Here is a 26,711-nt window from a genome sequence, read left to right as displayed (position 1 = left end):
AGGGATCAGTTTCGAACTTCACGTATGTTGGCGATGGGAGCGCTGTATTTTTCGCGTGCAAAAGTTGGCTGCATTCCGTTGTCCGGACAGGTGTCCACTTGGCTCAAGGAAAACCACCCGCCCCCGGCCAGCCGGTCGACAACCGCTTTCTCTGCCAAAAGCATTTTAATAATTGTCAGGTTTTCCGTACAACTCTGGCACCCAACTGTGAACTTAGAGAAGGAGAAAAAAAGAAGCTAGCACTGCATTCGGTATTTTCTCGAAACTTGTCCGTCGCACAGTATACAACGTGGGCCGAGTAAAGGACACCTACTTGTCATTCGTTCACGACAAAAAAGTTTGACGTCGAAGGATGATAGGACCGGGGCTCAACTTAACTCTTCCTAAACGAGAACCCAATGTATTAACGATTGCCGGCCAAAGTAGCCGAGCGGTTCTAGGCACTACAGTCTGGAACCACGGGACCGCTACGGTCGCAGGTTGGAATCCTGCCTCGGGCATGGATGTGTGTGATGTCCTTAGGTTAATTAGATTTAAGTAGTTCTAAGTTCTAGGGGACTGATGACCTCAGAATTTAAGTCCCATAGTGCTCAGAGCCATTTGAACCACTTTTGTATTAACGATTATTTTCTTATTATTGGAAGTCACATTCATGTAGAATTGTCTAGATGATCATTGTGTAAGAATTTGATTGTTACTTATTCCCCTCTGGATATCTTGTTTCAATTTCGGGTTTGTAGCCATTATCAGGTGATTCGCTGGTACGGTGTCCTCTCGAAAACAGTTGCATCTCATTTGTAGTACATGTGAAGAACATTTTTATTTTACCGTACAATGATCGTGATGCTAAGTCCATTTACATGGTTTGTTCAAGTACCAACTGAAAATACCATCTCACTGTTTGCTTTAACTAACCATATAATTTTGACTCTAGCAAAATCTTAAATTTGTATCTTGCAAAAAAGTAGCAAATAGCCGGAAGTAGTAACTAGTACTCTATCTTCGTTTAGGTCTATGATGTTTCTTTCTTTTGCATAGAGGAATAAATCAGAAGTCTGTTCCTTCTCGATTGGACAGTAACGAAGCTCGCTAAGAGTGATAATGGACAGGACGCAGTTCTACTTGTATTTTACCAACGATCTCTATAAAGCCCTTTTCCAGGAGAATACGACAAGCCTAGTTGAACGGTAACGAATTACACCAAAATGCAGAGTTGAAAATACTGGGCGAATTGAAACTGTGCACCGCATTGGAACGGACTCAAAGTTTTAAACCATCAGGATGATTCAAAACGCAAATCATGTATTTATTCTGGGAGAGTAGTAATTCTACAGAACGAATCTGCCACAGAGGTGAGATGTTCATCCTCTTTAGCGGTCAGTATTTTTCTTTCTTACCGTGAGTGTAATCCAGATCCCTGTTTTTTGTGGTCAGCGCTCTCCCAACACATTTCACTCACAAAGAGGAGGCTTCAGGTGGCCACTAGTTCATCTGCACACCTTCTAAACTCCAAAGAGGTTCTTCAGTGATACCGAAAGGTGTATCAGCTCCCAGAATATCAAAACACGTAAGTATAATTTCCCGTTAGTAATAATCTTGATCTTTAAAGCTAGAAAGCTTTAGGGACGGCCGGAGGTGTGGAACTCAGAAGGCGAGGCCAGCGCGCGGTGCCCGGTCGGCCTTGCCCTTAATTGCGAGCCGGACCACCAGCCTCCAGAGACCTCTTGAGCGCCGCTGTTCCCTTACGATGGCCTTCGCTGGAATTCGCCGCCGGCTCCTTCCCGTCAATTCGAGGTTGCAGGGGGCTCCCGTTAGTTGTCTCGCTTACATCAGCTCAACAGCAAAGCTGTATATCGACTTCCAGTTACCAAAATATACCCAATCTGAAGATAATGGTGGTTTCCGCAGGGCACTAGATCGGTTCTGCTGCTACAATGCCAGATTATCAAGAGTTAAGTGTGTTTGAACGTGGTGTTGTAGACGGCGCACGAGCGATGGGACACTGCATCTCCGAGGAACCGATGAAGTGGGAATTTTACCGTACGATCATTTTTCGGGTATGCCGTCAATATCACGGTAAAACATCAAATCTCCGACATCGCTGCGGTCGGAAAAAGATCCTGCAAGAACGGGACTAACAACTACTGAAGAGAATCGTTCAACGTGACAGGAGTGCGCCCTTTCGCAAATTGCTGCAGATCAATAAATGTCAGCGAGCGAACCATTCGACGTAACACTATCGATACGGCCTTTCGGAGCTGAAGGCTCACTCGTATGCCCTTGATGACTACAAGACACAAAGCTTTACGCCTCGCCTGAGCCCGTGAACACCCACATTAGACAGCTGATGAGTGGATACATGTTTTTGGTCGGACGAGTCTCGTTCCAAATTGTATCGAGCGGGTGGGCGTGTACGGCTATGGAGACAACCTCATGAATCCATGGAACCTGCATGTCCGTAGGGGACTCTTCAAGCTGGTGGAGGCTATGCAATGGTTTGGAACGTGTGCAGTTGGAGTGATACGAGACTCTTGATACGTCTAGATACGACTTTGACCGGCAACATGTACATTAGTATTCTGTATGGTCACCCGTATACATTCAAGACCATTGTGCATTCCGACGGACTTGGGCAATTCCAGCAGGACAATGCGACACCCCACGTCCAGAATTGCTACAGAGTGGCTCCAGTAACTCTCTTCTGAGTTTAAACACCTCCGCTGGCTACCAAACTCCCAAGACATGAACATTATTGAGCTTATCTGGGATGTTTTGCAACGTGCTGCTCAGAAGAGATCTGCACCACCTCGCACCCTTACGGCTTCATGGACAACTCTGCAGGAGTCATGGTGTCAGATCCCTTCAGCACTACTTCAGATCTTAGTCGAGTTCATGCCACGTCGAGTTGCGGCCCTTTTGCGTGCTCGCCGGATTCCTACGCGATATTAGGCAGGTGTACCAATCTCTTTGGCTCTTCAGTGCACAATGGCTACGATGGGTAAACAATCCAGTGACATTCGAGAACACGCCCGTGAATGCAGCTGAAATCGCTCATCTGTAACTGTTATTGCATCGTTTTCATAAGAACATAACTTTATGAATTCGTGACGATTATAGATGATATTGATTTTACTTTCTCATATTGTTCCTAGAGTGGAAGTTAGATTGGTTCAGTGCGGAAGTCAAAACTGTGTGCCGAACAGGTATCTATCTCTGCCTTCCGTGACGGGTGTGTTGCTAGTTGTGTCATCCGAGAATGCCAACGAATAGCTAAGAATGTTACTGTTATTAGGTTCTGTTATGTTATGCGAGGAAGAATGCCACACGCCATAGCCCTCCGCTGCTGCTCAGTCAAAGGCAGTCTAGAAAATAAAGTTCTACCAGTAAAGGGGCTGCCAACAGAGAGACTACTAATATCTTTATTCACAGGTCAGAAGGAGGGCATCTCTGGCAAAAACTGCAATCCTCAAGGGGAAAGATTTTGATTAAAAATTTATATATCGGTAAAACTCTTATTTGTCGTTTTTCTTTTTCGTTTATACGTCACATTCTCCTGGTAACCACGGAGGAACTCCAAATGACAGCGCAGGGCGACGCAGGAGTTTTCTAATTTTTACTGTCGGCAGTAACTGCACGGCCTTGCAGTGCTGTGCTCTGTATTACAGGACACATCTGTAAGAGTGAAGCAGAATTGCTTCAGCGAGCTTATATGACGCCGAGAATATATACAGGACACATGTGTAAGAGTGAAGCAGAATTGCTTCAGCGAGCTTATATGACGCCGAGAAAATATTTTGAGTTACGTGATTACATATAATGAGGTGAGGCGTCATTATTCGAAGACGGTATTGCGCTACCCTGGAGTTCAGCGGTTCCGTCAAAGAAACGTTGTAATTTCTTTCTGAATATAATTGAAGGCTGTCTTCCAGTTACTATGTTTAAAGGTTGTTCTCAGCTGCAGGGACGACAATGATTTGACGTCGAGAGCATTTTGTAGTTGGTGTTCAGCCCAACAGATGGAGCGGCTACAAGCAATAGAGCATGTAACGCATTCAAGATATGGAAACAACTAAACCAAATTTCCTTAAACAACACTAAATTAAGGCTTTGGGGTCGAGTAATATTTTACTGTTCTAACAAAATCGAACTTGACACTCCGACTCTTTAGTGTCAACGTGATGAACTAATACTTCTCCGTTTGTCCAATTTAATTAAAACTCAATTGTGTGTGTGAGTTCCTAAGGGACCAAACTGCTGAGGTGGTCGGTCCCTAGATTTACACAATACTTAAACTAACTTACGCTAAAGACAACACACACACCCATGCCCGAGGGAGGACTCGAATCTCCGGCGGGAGGGGTCGTGCAATCCGTGACATGGCGCCTGAAACCACGGTGCGGTGTAAAACTCATGTAAGGATATTATATACTATGCTATGAGACCAATACGCTGATGTCTCAGATTATATTGTTTCTTAAAATTGTAATAAGGAAATCATCGAACACAGCAACATCTTGGTCTCATAGCATAAATAATATATAATGTCCTCTGATGACATATACAATGCAGCGGGCCCAGATGAGTAGAAATAAAATTCATCTGTTTCGACATCGGAATTTTATTTTTCGATTCATTTCAAATTAAAAAATCTACCTCTACATCGCTTGATTTAGTTCCACTGCACTCCATTTCTCTAGTTTTAGTTTTGTCGACATTCTTCTTCTAATCTTTTCCCAAGACGCCATCCACTGTATTATACTGAACTTCCTGGTCCTCTGCTGTCAGAGAGAATTAAATCTATCCGTTAAAACTTCAAAATATTTATTTATTCACCCTGAATAATAATTACCTTTCCAGTTTCTTCTTGGTTTCTCTTATTGTTTGCTCAATGTACATACTAAACATCATCTTGGTTTCACTCCCTTATCAACCACTGTTTCCTTTTCATGTCCTGCATTGTTATAATTCCAACCTGGTGTGTGTAAAAGCTGTAAGTAATTACTAGCTGCCTGTATTTTATGCAGCTGCCTTCAAAATTTCAAATACTGGTCGGCTCTACAGTCCTTGTACAGTCTTGGCCTCCTATGTCAACCGCCTCCACTCTTCTCTGTCCATTGCTTTCCTACTCCAGTTCCTCATCCCCCCTGCTTTGAAATCCCCTTCCACATCTTCAAGCAACGTTTTCGCTGGGCTTCCTCTTCTCCGCTTGGGTTTTGTATGGACACTTTCTTTAACACTCCCAGTTTCCAGCATTCTCTGTACATGAGCAGAATACCTTATTTTTCCTCGCTTGATTTTCACTACCGTATTCACCTGTCCAATAACTGTCTGTAGTTCTGCGTTCCTCCATATTCTGCACCTTTCTTCCTCTCTCACTGCCAGAAATATCTTTCTCAGAATCTTCCTTTCCGATGTTTATAACCAATCTTCTTCTTTTTAGTCATCACTAAGCCTTCCGATCCATACACTACTACAGATTTGAGTATGGTCAAATATATTTTTATTTTTGTAATCCTACTGACGTTTATGGACTTGAACATATTTTGCAAAGAATAATAGCATTAGTTTCCACTTGCTATCCTTTCTTAAATTTCTACTGCTATCCTGTTATCTTCATTGTTGTCGAACTGAGATATTTAAAGCTGCCAATCTTTAATATCCTTCCCCATTTCTTTCAATGGAGTCTTCCCTATATCCCTACAAAGATCTGCTCGTCATATACGAGTACTTTGTTTTGTCTGTATTCACTTCCAGTTCTAACTTTCGAGTCGCTCCTTGTAATGCAGCATGGTCATCCTCCAGAGCTTTGACATTTCTTGCAACTATGCAATTAATGGTGCATCACCAGCGCATGCCACCACTTGGAACTGGTGGCTAAATATTGAGACAATTACTAGACAAATTTTATGAATATGACAAACAGCCATATCTGGCGTGCATACGACAGTCTAGATACGAATTAGGTTCTCTAACGTAACAAATTTATTTTAATTAGAGCAAAATTAACGATTTTCAGGGTTCAAATGGCTCTGAGCACTATGGGACAACTGCTGGGGTCATCAGTCCCCTAGAACTTAGAACTACGTAAACCTAACCAACTTAAGGACATCACACACATCCATGCCCGAGGCAGGATTCGAACCTGCGACCGTAGCGGTCGCGCAGTTCCAGACTGTAGCGCCTAGAACCGCTCGGCCACAGCGGCCTGCGATGTTCAGCTGAATGACAATGGAAGAAGTAGTTTGCAAGGTCAGAATAGGAATTGTCACGAGAGTTCACATAGGCAGGGGACTGCGGGAAGGAAATTTGATTTGTGCGCCACTCTTTAGTTTAGCACTAGAGATGGTAATCCTGGCAATGCCAACAACCCAGGCGCGACATTGACAAAAGCTTTCTTTAAATCCAAAAATGCAATTAACGTTGGCATTCCTTTTTTAACCTACCTTCTAAGGTAAGATATGATCAGTTTGGCCTCGTACTCCTCCAACACCCAAACTGATCTTCCCCGAGGTCAACTATCAATCTTTCCATTCTTCTGTAAGTGACCCCTGTTTGTATTTTCTAGTATGTCAGCTACACTACCAGCTTGTCGATAAATCACAGATCCATCCTGGCAGCCAGCTGAAGCTAGCAGGTAGGTGCGCCCGACGTCCAGCGAGCGAGCGCCGCAGCGACGTATCTGCGCGTTCCATCGTCTGGACTGGCGACGCGTCGTGGCGCTGCGCCGTGCAACATGTGGAGTAATTGACCCGCGGTCCCGCCTCCCGGTGGGTGGTCTCACCAGGACGAGGCCCAGAGTGGACGCCAGACACCCCGGGGGCAAGCTGGCACCGCTACCGCGAAATCGCCGCGGTCATCGCCAGGCGCGCTCCACGGGCCTTTTTGCGTTCCTCTAGGGGCATTGTACGCTAGCTCGGAAATTTAGGGGTAAAAATGGAGTAACACGTGAATTTTTTACAGGTAATGGACGCAAGTGAAAAACACGATAAATACGAGGGTTGTTTTTACCCGGCCTCCGATAGGCCATAAATAATATTACAGAGTATACAGAAACATACGCTGAAGAGCCAAAGAAATTGGTACACCTGCCTAATATCGCTTAGGGGTCCCGCAAAAACGCAGAAGGACTGAAACACGACGTGGCAAGAACTCGACTAATGTCTGAAGTAGTGCTGGAGGGAACTGACACCACGAATATTACCGGGCTGTCCGTAAATCCGAAAGAGTACGACGGGGTGGAGATCTTTTCTGAAAAGCACGTTGCTAGGCACCTCAGATATGCTCAGTAATGTTCATGTGTGGAGAGTTTGGTGGCCAGCAGAAGGGTTTATACTGAGAAGAATGCTCCTGGAGCCAGCCTGTAGTATTCTGGATCTGTGGAGCGCCACACTGTCCGTCGGAACGCACAGTGGTCGTAAATGACTGCAGTTGATCAGATAGGATGCTTACGTACGTGTCACCTTTCAGAGTCGAGTCTAGACGTATCAGTGGTCCCATATCACTCCAACTGCAAACGCCCCACACTATATCATAGCCTCCACCAGCTTGAACAGGCCCATCCTACATAAGGTTGTCAACAAGTTTCCAAACGTCAACAGCCCAACGTCGGTGTTGACGGGTGCTGCCGAGAAATATAGCTTTCTGTTGCGTACTCATCAAGAGCAAACGAAGGGGCCTCCATCTCCGAAACCCCATATCGATGATGTTTCGTTGAATGGTTCGGATGCTGACACTTGTTGATGACCCAACATTTAAATCTGTAGCAATTTGTGGAAGGGTTGCCCTTCTGTCACGTTGAACGATTCTCTACAGTCGTCGTTGGTCCCGTTTTTTGCAGGGTCTTTTTCCGGCCGCACCGATGTCGGAGATTTGATGTTTTACCGGATTCCTGATATCAAAGGTAAACTCGTGAAATATGTCGTACAGGAAAATCCTCACTTCATCTCTACCTCGGGGTTGCCGTGTCCCAACGCTCGTGCACCAACTATAACACCACGTTCAAACTAACTTAAATCTTGATAATCTGCTATTGTAGTAGCAGTAACCGATGTAACAATTGCGTCAGACACTTTTCTTACATAGGCGTTGCTGACCGCAGCATTGTATTCTGCATATCTACATATCTCTGTATTTGAATACCGATGTCTATACGAGTTTCTTTGGCCTTTCAGTACATTTAGTTGCTTTTATGTGCACTTCTCGTTACTTTTCGACATAATCACCGAAACGACTGATGCCTTTGTCGCACCCGTGGACATGAATTCCAATATCACCTCCATAAAATGTTTTCGCCGATGAATTGTAATAAGCCTTGACAATGTCTTAAAGTTTCTAGTTAGTTTGGAAGCGTTGCCCTGCTAGCAACTCTTTAAAGTACACTGAACAGAAGGAAGACATTTGGCGCATTGCCGGGAATGTATGGTGGGTAATCGAATATGTGCTACTGAAGCTCCTCCAGGAGCTTTTCCGTTGGATCCACACTATATTGTCATGTTGTCATGTATAGGAATAATTCCAGAAATAATTCCAAAAATCGGAATGCCTCTTGTCTTGAAAAGCTGTCTGCAAACCCCACAAGGTTCCCAATAAACTGTTGCATTAATTGTGGTACCCGTTTCACAGTTCACACATGGCGGGAGAAACAGTTGAGGTGGGCATGTGTATGTGACTGCAGCTCACCACAGATTGACGTCTTGATCTCGACGTGACAGAGCCGGTGCCGCTGGGGATGTACAGTCGCCTACTGGCACACCACCCGCCTGCCGCTTGTCTGTTGTTTCTACTGTGCGATCGGAAGTTGAATAAAAAACAAAGAAAAGAAGGCACTCGTACAACCATATTTAATCTATCATATTGAATATGGAATGCCGCTTCTTAGAGAAATATGTCGAATCACGGCGTAGCGCAGCATCACACTGCTCGTTACAGTCATACAAAGAAAAAAGAGTAACAAACTAGTAAAAGAAGTTTGACCACTGGATTATTAATCGGAGCCCACTGGTTATTTTGACAAACGTCTCCCTCAAGTGATCACATTCTCTGTGCTCCACCCAAAAAGACCACGTCCTATCCCTAGTCCATTTTGGGTTAATTGTGAATGTTCTATCTTTCAGTACCTAACTAGAGGCAAGTGACTATGGTAGCAACAAAAAGACATTCTCGGGATCCACGCAAAGCGGAATGCGCAGTGGTTTATACCGAGGATTCAAGACAGGCATGTTTTAGGATGTCCTGACGGTGCGAGGATCCTGTTTTGATGTAGAATATACCGATGATACCAGTAGACCCAGTCGCAGTTGTCAGGTGTTGTGAACGAATTGTCCAGCTTCGATTGTCGAGTAATTGTACATAAAGACGGAGTTCTTCTCTATCTCGAATTACGAAAATATACCGCGTAACTATGATCTTCATAAAACATACCAGCGTAACAACGGAAGATTAAAATACCCTGTCTGGGCGACCATATTTATCTTGCACAATGAAACCTTCACTCTTAACTAGAGTGTACGCCGGTGTGAAACTTCCTGCCAGATTAATACTGTGTGCCAGATCTGAACCTAATTCCAACTTCGAGACCAAGCCCTGCTCACAGTTTTACTGTTACTCATATTTGTGTATTACACTAGTTCCATTTGTCGTTGCAGATGAACATTGGCGTTCTTGATAAGATGTATGCAAGAATTCCGCGTTTATCTGGGGCTACCTGCAGATGTGTAATTTTAAAAAATGGTTCAAATGGCTCTGAGCACTATGGGACTTAACAGCTGTGGTCATCAGTCCCCTAGAACTTAGAACTACTTAAACCTAACTAACCTAAGGACATCACACACATCCATGCCCGAGGCAGGATTCGAACCTGCGACAGTAGCAGACGCACGGTTCCGGACTGCGCAGCTAGAACCGCGAGACCACCGCGGCCGGCTGTGTAATTTTAACATTGTCTCAATTTTTGTGATTTTTCCATTCTCACTGTGTACAGTCAAGATTGACAAGTTCATTTTTTTTTCTATTTTACGTGCAGCATCGATCGATTGGTTTCTCCTGCGACGAGTGGAAGCAGCCCGACACTGGGAAGGACGCGCGTGCCAATTAACGCGGTTAGTAGTCAGTGAATAGATATTGTGGCAGAAATTCTACCTGGGAAACGCGGACGTCTCTTATCTTTAATATGAGAAAACATTACCAAAGGTGAATCACAGAAACAGGAGTTACTGAGAAATGGTAAGTGAATACTGTCGTTTTCAGTCTGGAAGCTACGTAGCTACTGCTCGTAGAAGTGTAAGACTCAGTTAAAAGGATATGCTAGGAAGAGCACGATCGACTATTTTGCAGAGCACCAACTGTTTTCCTAAATGGAGTGACGATGGTGAATCCGTATCGCTTGGAAAGACACATGGAAGTGAATCAGATCGGAGCTTCTCTGCTGCGTCTTTGTCCATGTTCTATCTATAGAGCGTGTACGCTTTGACGGACGTTAAGGAACCGGAACGCTGTGAAAATGAAAGCGAGCTCCTGAGAGCGTAGAGGATTATCACGGTGTTGCGGGTTGCGTTCGCACAGCGTGCAGGGGCCTGCGCCTCGGCTACTGGCGTTACAGAGGCAAGTCACGAAGGCGAGGTCGTAGGTCGTCGGCAGCCTCGCCTGTTAACAAACTGGGGGCAACGGGACGCGCAGATCTGCTGCTCGCTGACACCAAACAGCTGAGTGGTGGCTGCTGTAAGCGGGCAGTTGCAGCACTTCTAGGCACAAAGATTTATCGACGTGTGCTTGTTGCATCGAGACCGTAAAAGACAGAATACAGACACTGGTTGGACAAAGACGAAGTACACTTAAATTTCTTAAGAAGGACATTGTTTACAAATCACGTGTCCTGTCAGAAAACAAGTAACGGTGAGTGTACCCAAGTAAAGAGTACGCAAAGTGTATATTTTGTACAGGTGTTGCCACACACGAAGCAAATATCTGAAAAAGGCCATGTTTAAAAACCGCCAAGCCCTGCCGGAAAAAAAATAAATCGGCTTTGCACTGCCAGCATGTAGAGACCACTCGAAATGAGAATGAGGAATCTGATTGCGGCTTTATGTGAAGATGCATTACCCGTGTCAAAACATTTTACTATGGACTCTGTAATGTATTTTACTATTGACGGCAGTGACGCATATTTTATCTGATGCCACAGTAAGAACGCTGACATACAGGCTGCTGGAAGTAATGTCGTGACACATGATGATCAGCTGACCGAGTCCGGAAGTATACTGGGTGTTAAGGGTGTAAGTGCAGATATTGTGGACGTTGGTGCCTTAATCCGTTCCCACTTTAGTGTGTTAGTTGCTTTTTCTCTGTGACTAACAGTCAACCCTTCAAGCACGACACATAATTTACTATCTGATGTTTTCTGCCAACTGCGACACTAAGTGGATTACCCTTGTCAGAATCGTTTTGCGTCCACGCGTCTACACCTGACCTGCTACCCATGGGAACACAAGCGTTATTGGCATGGTCTTGCCACATATACTTGGAGATATTACCCAACCTAAAAACATTCGCCTCCTAATAGCTATCATTATTAGCCTGCAGATGAAGTGCATACTGATGAAATGTTGTCAGTATCCTGTCCTCATTCAACAACAAAAATAACTGTACTTATACCCCTAACACCCAGTATAGAGAATCATTGCAACAGAAGCTCACGGCTGTTTTCACATACGAGTTCCTTAGGTTACAAGTACATTCGAATGGCGAGAGAATGTAACATGTATGTGAAAAAACATCTTCATTGACGTTTCAAACTGGATGACCACATATTTCGCAAAAACCTACGTATAAATCTCCAAAAATAAATTAACAGACCATAATGGCTTGTTGAGAGAGTGAAGCTAAAATTAAGACGAAAATAATAGCTTGTAGATAGATAAGCATTAATTCTTCTTACGCTCTATCAGCGACTATAAAGAGCGGCTTCAGGTCACGGAAACTGACGACGACCAGGAGAGTGGTGTGCTGACTCCACGCCCCTCCGTACCGCGTCCAATGACGCCATTGGTGGAGGATGACAAGGCTAACGGTCGGTGCCGTTGGGCCTGCAAGGGACTGTAGACGGAGTTCACGTTTACATCTACATATGTGCTCTCTAAGCCAGTGTGCAGTACGTGGTGAAGGGTACTATCACCATAGTTATAGAATTTCTTTCATATTCCATTCGCATACTGAACTAGAAATACACGGCTGTCTAGATGCCTCTGTACGTGCCCTAGTCCATCTTATTTTATTCTCAAGATCCCAAAGCGAGATATACGATGTTGTTAGAATAAAGGCTCTGTAAATTTACCCACGAGAATTCTGTGAAAACTACGTCGTCTTCCTTCTAGTGATTCAAATTTAAGTTCCCCGAGCATCCCTGCTAACCTTTCCTATGGGGTGTACCGGCCTGTAACGAACGTAGCAGCACGGCCCTGGATTCGTTTGATGTCCGTTGTGACGCTTGCCTGAGAAGGGTAACAGTATTCTAGAATTGGTCACACTAGTGTCTTGTAAGCGATTTCCTTTCCAGGTGGACCGGATTTTTCCAGAACCCTGCCAGTAAATCCATATCTTCCATAAACCTACCCTAGTACTGATTGTAACTGATCGTTCCACTTCGTACCGCGTCTTAGTATAACCGCTAAATAATTATACGGTGTGAGGTGCTCGATATATTCATTATTCATCTTGTAATCGGTTACTGTCTGGTTATTCCCCTTTTTTTAGAGGCATTACTTTACAGTTATCCACATTTAAAGAGATAGTGTGTGAAATTTTGAAATAGATAGCTGTAATAAGATATTGTAGCGTTATAAACGTAAGTTGTCGTAAATTTTTCTCCGTTCTTTCTTACTTGGTTTACAGAAACCGTGCCCATGTTTCGAGTTGAATTATGGGGGCAGTCGAGAGGCTGACGGCAAAAGTTACAAACAACATTCTAAAAAACTAAAGCGTTAATTTAACTACTGAAAGCTACAATGAACAGTCGCCCGTCGGCCATTAACATACCGTAATTACGGACCGAGAGTGAAACGCCTTTGTCGCTAGCGACACACGGCATTTACGCGCAACTTTATGGTCCGCTTTACAGGGGGAGGACGAGTTTTTTCGCACCGCTGCGCCAACCGGTTTCGCTGAATACTTATTACCATTTCTGGCGTCCGGCCACTTGAGATGGGGAGGGGATGGGGCGGCGTGGCAAGGGGGGAGGGGGGGGGGCGAACAGCTGCCTAAACATGTCGGCCAGAGCAGTAGGCTTCGCGGTCCAGACCACAATTCGGACTTCTCAACGTCTTCACTCCACGATTTTTATAACTTTCAGAGTGGAGTTAGAAGTGATGCGCGATACAGCAATGTACCTACTTGATAAGGGGGATCACAAGGAATTGTAGAAGCTGGAAAGACGTTGTGAGCAGAATACATCAGGCGAAAATTGGATTCCATTTGACAAACAACATTGCAACCAGCAAGAACATCACTCTGGAAATAAGGAGACGGATGATGAAATCATACGTGCTGTGTGAAACTGGGACAGTAGCAAAAGAGAAGATTGTTAGAAGCCCTGAGAATTTAATGGTACAGAATGATGATGAAATCAGCGGGAGGGAGGGAGGGAAGGGGAGAGAAAGAGAGAGAGAGTTACGAGTGATGATTTGTTAAGAAGAATGCACGATACCACATTTCTGTGCACGCACAACAAAAGAGTACAACCATTACGACATACTTCAAGACACAATAACGTCATTAGAACACTAGTAGAAGGACCTACTGAGGGAAGGTATCCCTGGGGAACGACCAAGATGTCATACATGTAGCACATTCATAGAGAAGTAGTGTGTGCTAAGTATGCAGACAGGAATGGTGTACTGCTGAAGACTAGTCTCTACTAAAAGAGAAGAAACAGACCAAATCAAAAGATAATCATTAAGAAATTACGTTCTCGTCATATTTTTGCTGTTGATTAAGGGTTCTTCCTCTGTCTGCATTGGTATTACCATCCTTTTAGAAGAGCCCAATCTTGTCCTTGGCTTCTAGCTTCCACGAGAGCGGAAGAACAGAGACGATGTCTGCGAACGGCTTGTCGCGTTAATTTAGTCGTGGAAGACACAGTAAATAACTTCATTCACGCCTGCTTTGTTACCAGAAAGAAAGCTTACTGGGGAGGGTTGAGGCGAGGGTGGGGGGTCTTCGCACGTTCGCAAAAGACGGAGTCCTCGCGCATCTTCGGCGCTAACAGCTTGGGAAGCGCTACATAAACAAACGGCGTACGCTTTCACCGCCAAAGTGGGACACGGCGTTCCTTTGGCATTAGCGGCGGGTTCGTACGCACTGCTTCAAGCCATTAACATTCACGATAATGTGACTGAACCCTCACAAGCAGATGGCCGTTATAGACTGACTGTACAATTCTTCCTCGATTGAGTGCGGCAATAAATACGCAGAGAAATATATGCGTCAGCATACCTGTCACCTTACTCCACGTTTCTAGAAGAAAACTTTGAAGTACTTTAATTTTCACGAATTCAGATGTTCTTTCTTTCAGCAGACTAGGAAAATGCCAACTGAGTAAGAATTAGGAGCAGTTAATTCCTCCTTTTACCGTTAATGTAACTCACTGATTCTTAAATTTGTTATTACAAGTCACCCTACCGACATAGTGTAACAACACGTCGTAGGATCCAAGTCTCCTAGTATTTTTTTGTAAGATTCAGATGTTGTTGGTGCTCTGAGCACTATAGTAGTAAATCAGGAAAAAATAGATCGTTTTATATGCTGACTGGACTCTTTATAGACACTTATGTAGCCTGTTTAGAATAAATATATACCCATACAATAATAGATGTTTTAAGCTCTGATTGGAGCACGCGTGCACTATGATGCAGTTTGTTTCGAATAAATACTTGTACATGTACCTTCATGTGTGACGTAACATAAGAACATACAACTATTAGAATAGTAACTCTTACATCTAAATAGCTTGACGAAGACAGTGGAGTTAGCCTTGGGACGGTCCACTATTTATTCACCACTACTCGCTTAAACATCTAATTACCTGTCGTTGTGTCCGTCCGATACGAAAGGGTACGGCGTGGGAAACCTGGACGCAGTGGGAAGACTCAAAATGAAACTGCTTTGCAAATTTGTTTCGTTGGCGTGATTGATCGAGGGCTGGAAACTGTAGCAACGTTTCTGCCAAGATGCCTACGCAGCTATGCCTTTTTTTGTGCCTCGCGATTGCCGACGAACGCGAGGACGCCGACATTGACGAACCTGTTCACCTAATCCTTCAGACGAGAAATCGTGAAAATATTGGGCGGTGACATTCAGAGAACGCTACGCAGCAAAAATCTGCCAATCCTTATACACTAGGGAACACTGATGGCCGCTTAGTGAGGAATGTTTGGTTAAGTGCGTGTATGCTTATGTGCAGACTGGTTTCATCTAATAAGCTTAACGGCGTCATTCATGGCATTCTGAATGTTTCCAGTCCGCTGTAAGTGCATCGATGTTTTATGTACACTCCAGATTGATTGTCACAGACACTGTAATTGGCTGTGAAGGATTGTTGATTAATCAAAAAATAAGTTATTTCTTCAAAAAAATTGTAAATCAGACAATAAAATCGATGAATCACTAATACAAATTTAAGATCAATTCAGACACTAAAATAATAATATATGAGAAAATATCCTGCGTTAGGATATTTTCACATGTATGAAAATTATTGGTGCACAATTCGTGAGCTCACTTCTTACATTCTAACCACCGGATTCATTCTTCCTTTGTTTTTCTGTTGGTAAAACAAAGCATTTTGTATGGCCTCTGCATTTCGTCCATGTTCGAAATTTGATGAGGTTGAAGATTATGTCTTCCGAAAACTTATTGAAAAAAGATTCCACATTTGTTTGGTTGAAGCTAGAAGTTAATGCTAAGCCTCTGATTTTCTTAGTGAAAGATTTGGTTGTCTTTTTAAAACATTAGCGAACCAGTCATCTCCGGTACACTCACTATCCTGCTGCTAAGATTTAGAATATTTAACAGAATTTGGCACGCAACGTTATGGAGGACCGAACTACCTTTTCGTCGTCAATTTAATCTTAGAGAATTCTCTTATATCTTGCTAGAGTTCAGTAACTAATTTGATAACTGTAGTATTACGAATTAACTCATTTTTTTAACTTTCTCACTGCTGAGACCGTGGCGTTGGAAGCAGCTTCTCCTTAGTACGCCTTTTTTTAAAGATTTTCAATATATTTACCTGAAATACACGAACAAACTATGTGACACCATGTCCGAAATTTTTGTGGCAGCCAACCCCGGAGAGAAATTACAGAGAAAAAACGAACTGTAAAAATAGATCTTGAACCTAATCTCAATGTTTATCAAACAGTAGAAAATAAAAGGGACTTCATTGAAAACACAGTGATTAATGCGAGTAAATTATATCAGTAATCGAATAGTTACAGCTGTGAGAAACAGTAAAACACCAATACAAATCTAGAAAACTGTCGCCAGGAAATTAGAAACTGCGTGCAGAACCCACAGAATATTGTAATCGAGCTGTGGTTTCATTTTACGCCGCTATCAAGCAGCAACGACCAAGAACAGTGACTTGTGACAACCAACTGCGACCACCTGCCCTGCCTCCCCTGTACATATTTCTTCAAACATATTTAGTTCTTTGTTACAGGATAAAACGAAGAAAATTAGAATTGGATAACTGTTCACGAGAATACAAATAATCGTAATTCAAAGGTACGTGAAAGTAATGTTCCTTTTAAATTAGTACAAGTGAGCAAGTAATGAAAGAACGTACACACAAGCAGCATACGCGGTTTTCACACATGTGTGCTCAGTGGTTGAAACACTCGTTTTCGGAAAGAGCGAACTTTATGACGCCCCTTCGACTACGCCACTTCGGGCCACTACAGACATCATTCCTCCAAATAAGGAGCAGCTAATGCACACTGCCATGAAAACTGGGAAGCCGTGAAGAAGGCAGGCAGCAAACATCAGACTGGCATGAAGCGTATTACATCACTGGATATCTAGATGATCAGCATTCAGCGCAGCCGCATGTGGTAGGTAGGAGTAACGCCAGATACGCTCTGTATGTAAGGAAATATTAGTTAGCGCCTTTCTCATTCAGAAATGATTTAAGGAGGGGAACGCAATAGGATAGTGGAAATATCGTGAACTCACGGGAATGCGCTTTTTCGCTTCGCGACACTGCTGCTCAAGCTTGTCGCGTGAATACACAATCGACGGGCTCGGAAGTGCTGTACTCGATTCTACGCAGGATCTCAACGACCGCACGCGATTAGCGCTTGAGAGGACACACACATTGCCCGATCGGCCGTGAAAGATCGTGTAGCGACGATATGCAGCTTGAATCAGGAGATATGAGCTCCCTTCACAGCGTTCGATTAGGAACAAGTTTCGATGGGCCTGCATTCACTGACTACACCAACTCTTGTCCAATTTGTAACAGATTGTCACCTGTCGCTGTCCCTGTTGGCTAGCATATTACAGGATTATGGCTTCACGTTGATGCACCAAAAAAAAAAAAAAAAAATCAGGCGAATTCATTCACTGCGTGGTCGTGAACACGGCTGAACACAACAGCTACTTTCTACCGTTCTTAATTGTGACAGGCGCTGGTTCCGCAGAGAGGAATGGCACATACACACTACTGTCATGGCTTATGCAACGGTGAAGGGTTACTTGGAAGCCTGGTGTGTGTGCCCTTTTAAGGGGATGACTATCATTTTAGTCAATGGGTTTAGTCATCACTCTGTGCAGGGGCTACTGCGGGGCAAACCCACGAGTCTAGGGCAGCAGATTCGTGTATTTCGCGTCAGGAAATCGTGCTGCTTGTAACGGACGGCTGTTCTCGCCTGCGCCTGCCGGCAGCACGTCAGCCTTGGCTGTGTATCGCTCGTCACGCTCGATAACAGCGGCAGCTACAGACCGCTCTCCTGTTGTTCAGATCCGCAATACGCTGCTCGTTATGCGTGCCGTCGTGACCGCCGCCGCCTTGTGCCAATGTCTGCCCGCACACGGCGGACACACACCACAAGCCCGGCACACTTCGCTTCCGGCGGCGATCCTCACATCATATGCTAACTGCAGATACTATTCAAAGCAAACTCTCGTAGACACTTTTCGTACCATAGGTAGAGTTGTAAAACTACCGCAGGCTGCCGCTGACTAAGCGTAGACTACAGTAGCTTACCCAGTAGTTTTGGTCGGTTAATGTCGTACCCGCGTTACCTATCCGTTGTGTGTGTTGCATACCTGTTGGGCGTTACCGAGTAACGCTTCGTTTACGTATGTGATCAGTGTCTTACTAGATACATCTAGCACTGAACCGTCTGGAAACCTATGGAATATTTTTGTTCTACATAGTTACCCTCCTGTCTTTTACTTAAGACTAAACGGTATTTATAGAAAAATCTAACTATTAATGATTAATTAACGTTTTATTCGAAAATTGTCGATTTATAACATGCAAAACAGTTGTGTCGTAGTGAACATAAAGAAAACAATAGAGATTTATCACTCGTATAGCGTTAGAAAATGCAATTTTATGCAAAATGGCAAACAAATATATATGTCGAACATCGCTTCAATACTTTGTCGAACTTACATAAAAACGGTTTCTATTCATAAACAACTTTCGCATTTATCAACAATAACAGGAAACATCTGCTTTTGATAACGATGAATAACGTTCTATTCAGCACAAAATAACAACAATAATTATACACATATTTTTATGTTTATTCATATAAATTGCACTTGTATCAAAAGCAATTGCTTTTCGCACAAAATTAACGTGATCAATTAATTTCTGTTACTTATAAAATGCAATTTATAATCTATAAGAATATAAAATACCCAATGGATTAACATTGAGTGATGTGCGGTTCTAATTATGTGCAAAACAAAAACAAAGACAAATCGTCGGCTGCTGTTTTCTATCTTATTCATTTACGTTTCTTTTCCTACCAACTATACCAATACTACCGGTAATCCTACCGTTCTATGTCATTTATGTAGTACACTACCACTACCAAATAGTAGCTTTGGTAGAGCATAACTTTAACTACTGGCGATACTCACTACGCGTTAAGCTGTAGTCTTGACGTGCTTATTTCATTTGTTGGCTCCTGCCACTGCAAAAAGTCTATCATGAAGCCCCGAGGTCCATGATGTGCTAACGAACGGCGGCGTACGCCTGTGACGTCACTAGGCGTCTGTGTGTAGACGCAAGTGATTAGCAGGTACACTCTCCCGGTCTCTACTGTCTTCTTTCCAAACCGGAACCGTTACTTCTCCTTCAAGGAGCTGATATGATGTCTTCACGAGATACAATGTTTTCCCTCCAAAGGACTTGCTTTACCGATACCTTTTACCCTACATTATTTCATGTGTATACCGAACAATAAGTTAAGGAAAGCAAGGAGAATTTTGGTGATGGTATTAATATTCAGGGAGAAAAAATAAAGAATTTGAGGCTCGCTTTGATAGTAACAGAAGCTGTTTACTGTAGTCCAATGCCCCCCTTAACACAAAAATCATTTCAAATCTCAGCCACTCTTAGTTTTCCCCTTCTTAATTATTGCTGAGACTCTCCGACAACGGTAAAAGGGAAAGCATTGGACTAGGATAATCCGTGCAGCGGTGTTAACCACAAGGACAGGGTGGTGTAATGGATAACATATCTGCCTAGTAAGCAGGAGACCCGAGTTCAAATCCCGACCTTGGCACAATTTCTAACGCATTAATTTAGCTTCTATCTTTATCGGAGATAATGTTGAGACTCAGTATGTAATTCCACCAGATTTGAGGTTTGCAAATGTGCGACAGAAAGCAAATTACTTGGAAGAGCAGTCTTCAAAAGAAGTTATTAGAAGAACACCATCAAAAGCAAAACAAGGACAACGGAATGAAATCAAATTAAATCAGGTGACGCCAAGGTAATTAGATTAGAAAATGAGACACTAAAAGGTTGCGGCAAAGTAACTGATGGTGGTCAAAGTAGAGAGGATGTAAAATGCATACTGGCAATAACTAGAAAAGTATTTCTGGAAAATTTGTTAAGATCGAATACAAATTCAAATGTTAGGATGTCTTGTATGCAGGTATCTGTACAGAGGGCAGGCTTGTATGGAATTGCACTCTGGGCGGTAAACAGCTCAGGCTCAGGCAAGTGGACTGGGAAGCTTTTGAAGTGTGGTGCTGCAGAATAATGTTTAAGGTTAGAGGGACAGATCGAGTAACTAATGAGGAGGTACTGAATTGAATTGGAGACAAAAGATTTTTCTGCGTCAATTTGAACTCTACTACTTGAATTTGGTGATCCAGGGAAGGGAGACCAAGACTCGAATGCAGTAAGCTTGTTAAAATTGATGTGGGTTGCAGTAGTTATTTGGAGATGAAGAGGCTTTCACGCAATAGACTAGCGTAGAGAGCTACGTCAGGCCAATTTTCAGACTGAAGGCCACGCCAACAACAACAATAACAACAACAGAAGCAACGGACAATGAATTCGCGACCTCAGCGTGAAAGGCCGTTCATATGTCGTCAACACAAAGAGTATCAGTTATGGAGAAGTAGGACCTTCTGCGGAAAGAAGTTTAGAGTGCCACAGAAGTAGACCTAATTAAGGGTAAACCATTATTAGAACTGGTCTAGTCTATGAAATGTACTCGACTGTGGATTTATTGATAAACCTGTTTCGTATCCGTTTGAATAATTTAGGAAGACCAAGGGAAACCTGAATCAGGACTGCCACATTCTGTATTTTTATGGAGAAAAAGAAACACACAGAGCTATACACCAATCTGAAGAACAAAACTCCAATCAAGAGAGCAGTATACAAGTTCTGGAAAACTCGCAGCGAACGTGAAATCCTTTCACTAACAAGTGTTTAAATAACTTTAATAAGACATTTTCTGTACAAATACAAAGTGTAGTAGAAACCGTCGAGCAAACACACAAAGTGGAATAACTCAGATACGTATCCCACTTTGGTTTTCTCTCCTCTAGAAGCACGCGTGGAGGATGAGACTTTACGACACAGATGGCGCACGTCAGATACAAAGCGTGTGTTTGCAAAGGTTGCAGGGGGGCGCCAGCTAGAAGAAAGCGAACGTGCGCACACGGTTCGAGTGGGGTGGAATATTGAATAATCTCAGAGCTTCGCCGCGTCTACCGGAGACCCCCAGCTACTTCTAACAGAAACAGTACGTGTCATCAAGATATGAACAGGCCATTAGTTACAACATAGGTTACGCCACCACTTATACACGTGCTTGTTCCCGGTGTGAGATCTTCCTCCGAGACGTTCGCTATTCGAGTACGTGCCGTAGCCCGCCGTGACCCCACTATAAAATAAACCGATGTTAGAAGAAAGAGAGCCCGGAAGAATGAAGCGAGCGTAACTTTCTCTCTAGGATGAGTTGCTCGCTCGCGTAACAGTTGTGACACACGGACGGGAAAAATTCCTCGCTTTTTCTTCGTGCTTTAATTGAATCGACTTCAGAGGAGGAGAGGTAAATAATATCCCGCCCTCACCACAGAACTCAACATTATTTAAGCAGACGGGGTTATAGGAGTAGCGTTGGAAAATGTTGTGCTGATTTGAAATTTTCTTCCTATATGCATGTAGGAGAGTAAAACATCGAGGAATTGTAGACAAAAGATATGCAATAAACTCAAGATTAATATTTGGCATCATGAAGTGGATGGAGTGTAGAAATTCTGTTACGTAACTTGGAAGGTAAAAGAACACACGTCAGCGAAAGCAAGTACGACACAAAATCAGTCTAGCATAGGTAAAATGAACCATTCCTAACCAAGGAAACTGTCTACTAGTACCAAACAAACTTTTCTGTGAGCAAGCTATACTTGGAACACAGCTTTGTATGGAAGTGAATTATCGACTGTGGGACAAGCGGAAAAGTAAAGAACTGAAGCACTTGAGATGTGATGCCACAGCAGAATTTTGAAAATTAGGTGGACTGATGAGGTAGGAAATAAGGTCGTTGGCAGAATCATCGAGAAAGGGCATATTTAGAAATGTATTCGCCTTTCTTAAGGCGCATTAAATATTTTCCGGGCCCGTTTTACTTTGGTGGCCCTGTATAAAGACCACACCATCTCTATCAGGCAATACGTTTAGTTCTTCTCTATTGTCAGAGTGTATCATGAAACTGAATTTTTAATCACTCGAAGTGATTTCCGTGCCTACCACATCATGTGTGTTGTTCACGTTAGGCTACTATTGTGCAGCTTTCATTGAGCCTATTTCATTTTCGGAGTGTGGTGAAGCACCATCGGTCGAGTCACCTACGTTTCCATTATTTTCGGGCATCACACTGATTAAAAGTTTGAGTGTGTATCTTAAATTGAAAAAAAAAAAAATTGCGGCCAGAGTGGCCGAGCGGTTCTAGGCGCTACAGTCTGGAACCGCGCTACGGTCGCAGGTTCGAATCCTGCCTCGGGGATGGATGTGTGTGATGTCCTTAGGTTAGTTAGGTTTAAGTACTTCTAAGTTCTAAGGGACTGATGACCACAACAGTTAAGTCCCATAGTGCTCAGAGCCATTTGAACCATTTTTTGAAAAAAAACTTTTATGATAATAAATATTAACTAGTGGTTTCGATCTTATCGACCTTATCATCATCTTGAAATACAATAAAATGATTTACGGTGGCTATCCCGTGTCATTACCAACAACAAAATAAAATACAATAGAGAGTGAATAGTAAAATGCACTGTTGTATTTAATTAATCTTAGTACGCTGGCTTCATCAGATACTATCCTTACGTGTAGGCTGCTCACTGCGTATCTAAAAATGATCAGATGATGGAAACAGACAGTTAATAAATGTTAATTTATCAGGAGATTTTTGCAGTTCTGAAAAATGACTATTTTACAAGTAGTTAAGTGCAGGAAACAAAATAAAATGGAACTGGCTACTTTAAGGTGTATTTGTAGATGGCGAGTAACGTGTGTGTGTGTGTGTGTGTGTGTGTGTGTGTGTATGTGTGTGTGTGTGTGAATACAGAACGTACACGTGAAATGAAATTCGCGCTTTGTGTATCGGTGAGAACGTGGTACGTGACGGTGTGTAGAAGACGGGCTACGTGCTGCAGAGCGTCCGTCTCAGGTAAGGGCAGCTGCTCACCTTCCTCGCGGCCTTGTTCCGCTATTGGCTGTCGGAGCGGCGAGAGGTTCGCATTCCGACACATTCCGGATCCTCGCCAGCCGCCAAGCTACGTGCCTGATGCAACCAACTTAATTATGGCCTGCGCAAACAACGGTGGTCCCACCTGTCTCTGATGTGTACTCATTTCGGTCGGCAGTAAAACGTACTGCTGATTCACCGGCGTCACCGACTACGTAACATCGCAACAATGCGTTGCCCGCTCGCGTCGCATGTAGCCTGCGTGAATTCCATTGATATAAGTCTTCTAAACTAATATGTCTGAACACAAAACCTGCTGCTTTTTTGATTCTGTGGTAATACGAGTATCTAGGCTTAGATCCAAACATCATTGCATTCTTATCGGAAGGAAGGTTGCAGTGATTTTTTTTATGTTGGTGGACGGTTCATTCCAATTCATGTTGTTTCATTTTATTTTATTTTAATTACGCAAAATTTTATGTCAAACAGTTTTATTTAGCTACAAATAGCTTAAGGATTAAGATCTGAAAAATAATGGATTGTAGTACCTGTATTGTGCCACTAGCGCGTCAAACTACTTCTCGTAGAAATTAAAAAGGGCCAGTCTTGATCAAAGAGCAATAAATAAATTTGAAAACTGAAAATGGTAGTGCATTAATGATGTGGATCTACCCATCAGAATCGACCTTAATCTCTGCTGCTCCATGTTTTCTTTGAGACGAGTAGGCGATGTAGATTTTCGTTATTATAGATAACGTAAAAAAGAAACAACTACATTTCCAAAACCTCAGTACAGCCACCGCGCTATACATTTTAGACGCAGAAAGCATTTCTATTATCATCTGGCCCTGTGCGAAGTGTGAACGTTCCCACGATGTCACCACATTTAGTTAATGAGAAAGCATCTCATTTTAAAACTTAAAAACTTATTAGTAAGTTGGTTCCTCAATTCTGGAGAGGTCATGTTGATTATTTCTTCAATTTACTTACAGTCAATCAGCTGTTACTTTCCATACTTAAGTGTAACGTAGAGATTTGTATTGGAAAAGACGATAAACGCAAATGTAACTAAAATTAGTTAAATTGTTGGACTAATTAAAAATTCCTTAGTAACAAGTAAACTAAGTTTTCTTCAGTGGGCCTATAATCGTTGCTAATTAACTTTTTTCCATATTTATGAGTATTTCGCCTGGACTGAAGTCCTCTGCATATTCTTCATCGTATGCCGATATTTTCATGTCACATATGCATGAATCCACACGTCTTCGACCGTTTGCTTCACCTGTTCTGACACTTGCCTGTCTCCACGTATGCCGACAAACTGGATACCAAGCACATCGATTAATCTGTTCGTTCTTCCATCATGAGTTTTCCACGGACTTCCTTCTTCAGCTTCGCTTTCTAGTACCATGTCATTTAGTATTTCACCTGACAAATTAATTGTCATGTCTTTGTTAGCAACAAAACTCAGTCTCCTCCGGTTTTTCCAGGGTCCGCATCTGCAACCGCACACTGCTTCACTGCCGATCTGTACTTTCATAAATCACTTTCTCAATATACCCTGCACTAAAGTGCTTCGGACGCTTTCCTTGCTACCAGCGTTTTACATAATATTTTTCGTAGACTGCAGATTTCTTTCATAACTTACACTGTTGTTGTCGTTGTCTTCAGTCCTGAGACTGGTTTGATGCAGCTCTCCATGCTACTCTATCCTGTGCAAGCTTCTTCATCTCCCAGAACCCACTGCAACCCACATCCTTCTGAATCTGCTTAGTGTAGTCATCTCTTGGTCTCCCTCTACGATTTTTACCCTCTAAGCTGCCCTCTAATACTAAATTGGTGATCCCTTGATGCCTTAGAACATGTCCTACCAAACGATCCCTTCTTCTAGTCAAGTTGTGCCACAAACTTCTCTTCTCCCCAATCCTATTCAATACCTCCTCATCAGTTACGTGATCTATCCACCTTATCTTCAGTATTCTTCTGTAGCACCACATTTCGAAAGCTTCTATTCTCTTCTTGTCCAAACTAGTTATCGTCCATGTTTCACTTCCATACATGGCTACACTCCAAACAAATACTTTCAGAAACGACTTCCTGACACATAAATCTATATTCGATGTTAACAAATTTCTCTTCTTCAGAAACGCTTTCCTTGCCATTGCCAGTCTACATTTTATATCCTCTCTACTTCGACCATCATCAGTTATTTTACTTCCTAAATAGCAAAACTCCTTTACTACTTTAAGTGTCTCATTTCCTAATCTAATTCCCTCAGCATCACCCGACTTAATTCGACTACATTCCATTATCCTCGATTTGCTCTTGTTGATGTTCATCCTATGTCCTCCTTTCAAGACACTATCCATTCCGTTCAACTGCTCTTCCAAGTCCTTTGCTGTCTCTGACAGAATTACGACGTCATCGGCGAAGCTCAAAGTTTTTATTTCTTCTCCATGGATTTTAATACCTACTCCAAACTTTTCTTTTGTTTCCTTTACTGCTTGCTCAATATACAGATTGAATAACATCGGGGAGAGACTACAACCCTGTCTCACTCCCTTCCCAACCACTACTTCCCTTTCATGTCCCTCGACTCTTATAACTGCCATCTGGTTTCTGTACAAATTGCAAATAGCCTGTTGCTCCCTATATTTTACCCCTGCCACCTTCAGAATTTGAAGGAGAGTATTCCAGTCAACATTGTCAAAAGCTTTCTCTAAGTCTACAAATGCTAGAAACGTAGGTTTGCCCTTCCTTAATCTAGCTTCTAAGATAAGTCGTAGGGTCAGTATTGCCTCACGTGTTCCAACATTTCTACGGAATCCAAACTGATCTTGTTGTACTATGTCACCTGAAATTTTCATATTATACTTCCAACCGCTTATCACGGCGCTCGTTTATAGTGTACGAATACATCACCGATCGGCAGAAGCTTTGATAGTGGAACTTTGCGACCGAGACAGGCAGCCATAGTTCACTGCTAGGTCTCGATACCTCATCAGACTGACGTATCGCGTGTGCTTGTGTATGTTGTGAGCAGCAGATTGGTTTCAGCGCGGGTAACTCTACACCGCCTCGCCATCTCGGGTACCTCATGCATTATGCAGGAGCGGCGCTTTCCGATGCTATCCCAGGCGCACATGACATTGTGAGCGTGTACGAAAACGCAGGGCACGGGCGTCTTCTCGGAAGGGGACTTCATCTTCCGACGGTAGCGGCAAATCAGATTCCTACAAGGTCGCTCCGTTTTGCGCCTTAAGCAGCCATCGTTGGTGCGTGCCAGGAACTAACAGCTACACCATGGAAGGAAAATTTTTCACATTTGCGTTCGTTTAATTGGCAAGGAACGGATTCATAGCGATCATCTATGAGTCGAATATGATGTAGCATTTCGATTACTTCCTGAATTTAACACTCAACTGGTTTACACTGAGAAAGCATATCATAATCTACTTTCTTGCACCAGACTCTGAAAATTTATAACTAAAT

The 26,711-nt window shown here is 43.0% G+C and overlaps 1 protein-coding gene across 3 annotated transcripts in view; it reads right to left on the bottom strand.

Moving 5' to 3' along the window:
- Nucleotides 1-26,711, bottom strand: part of LOC126336345 (uncharacterized) — a 595,954-nt gene that overhangs the window by 125,541 nt on the left and 443,702 nt on the right. The window lies entirely within an intron of this gene.

Source organism: Schistocerca gregaria, chromosome 2 (genome assembly GCF_023897955.1).
Source record: "Schistocerca gregaria isolate iqSchGreg1 chromosome 2, iqSchGreg1.2, whole genome shotgun sequence".
NCBI classification, from domain to species: domain Eukaryota; kingdom Metazoa; phylum Arthropoda; class Insecta; order Orthoptera; family Acrididae; genus Schistocerca; species Schistocerca gregaria.
This window is presented reverse-complemented; position numbering and strand designations above follow the sequence as displayed.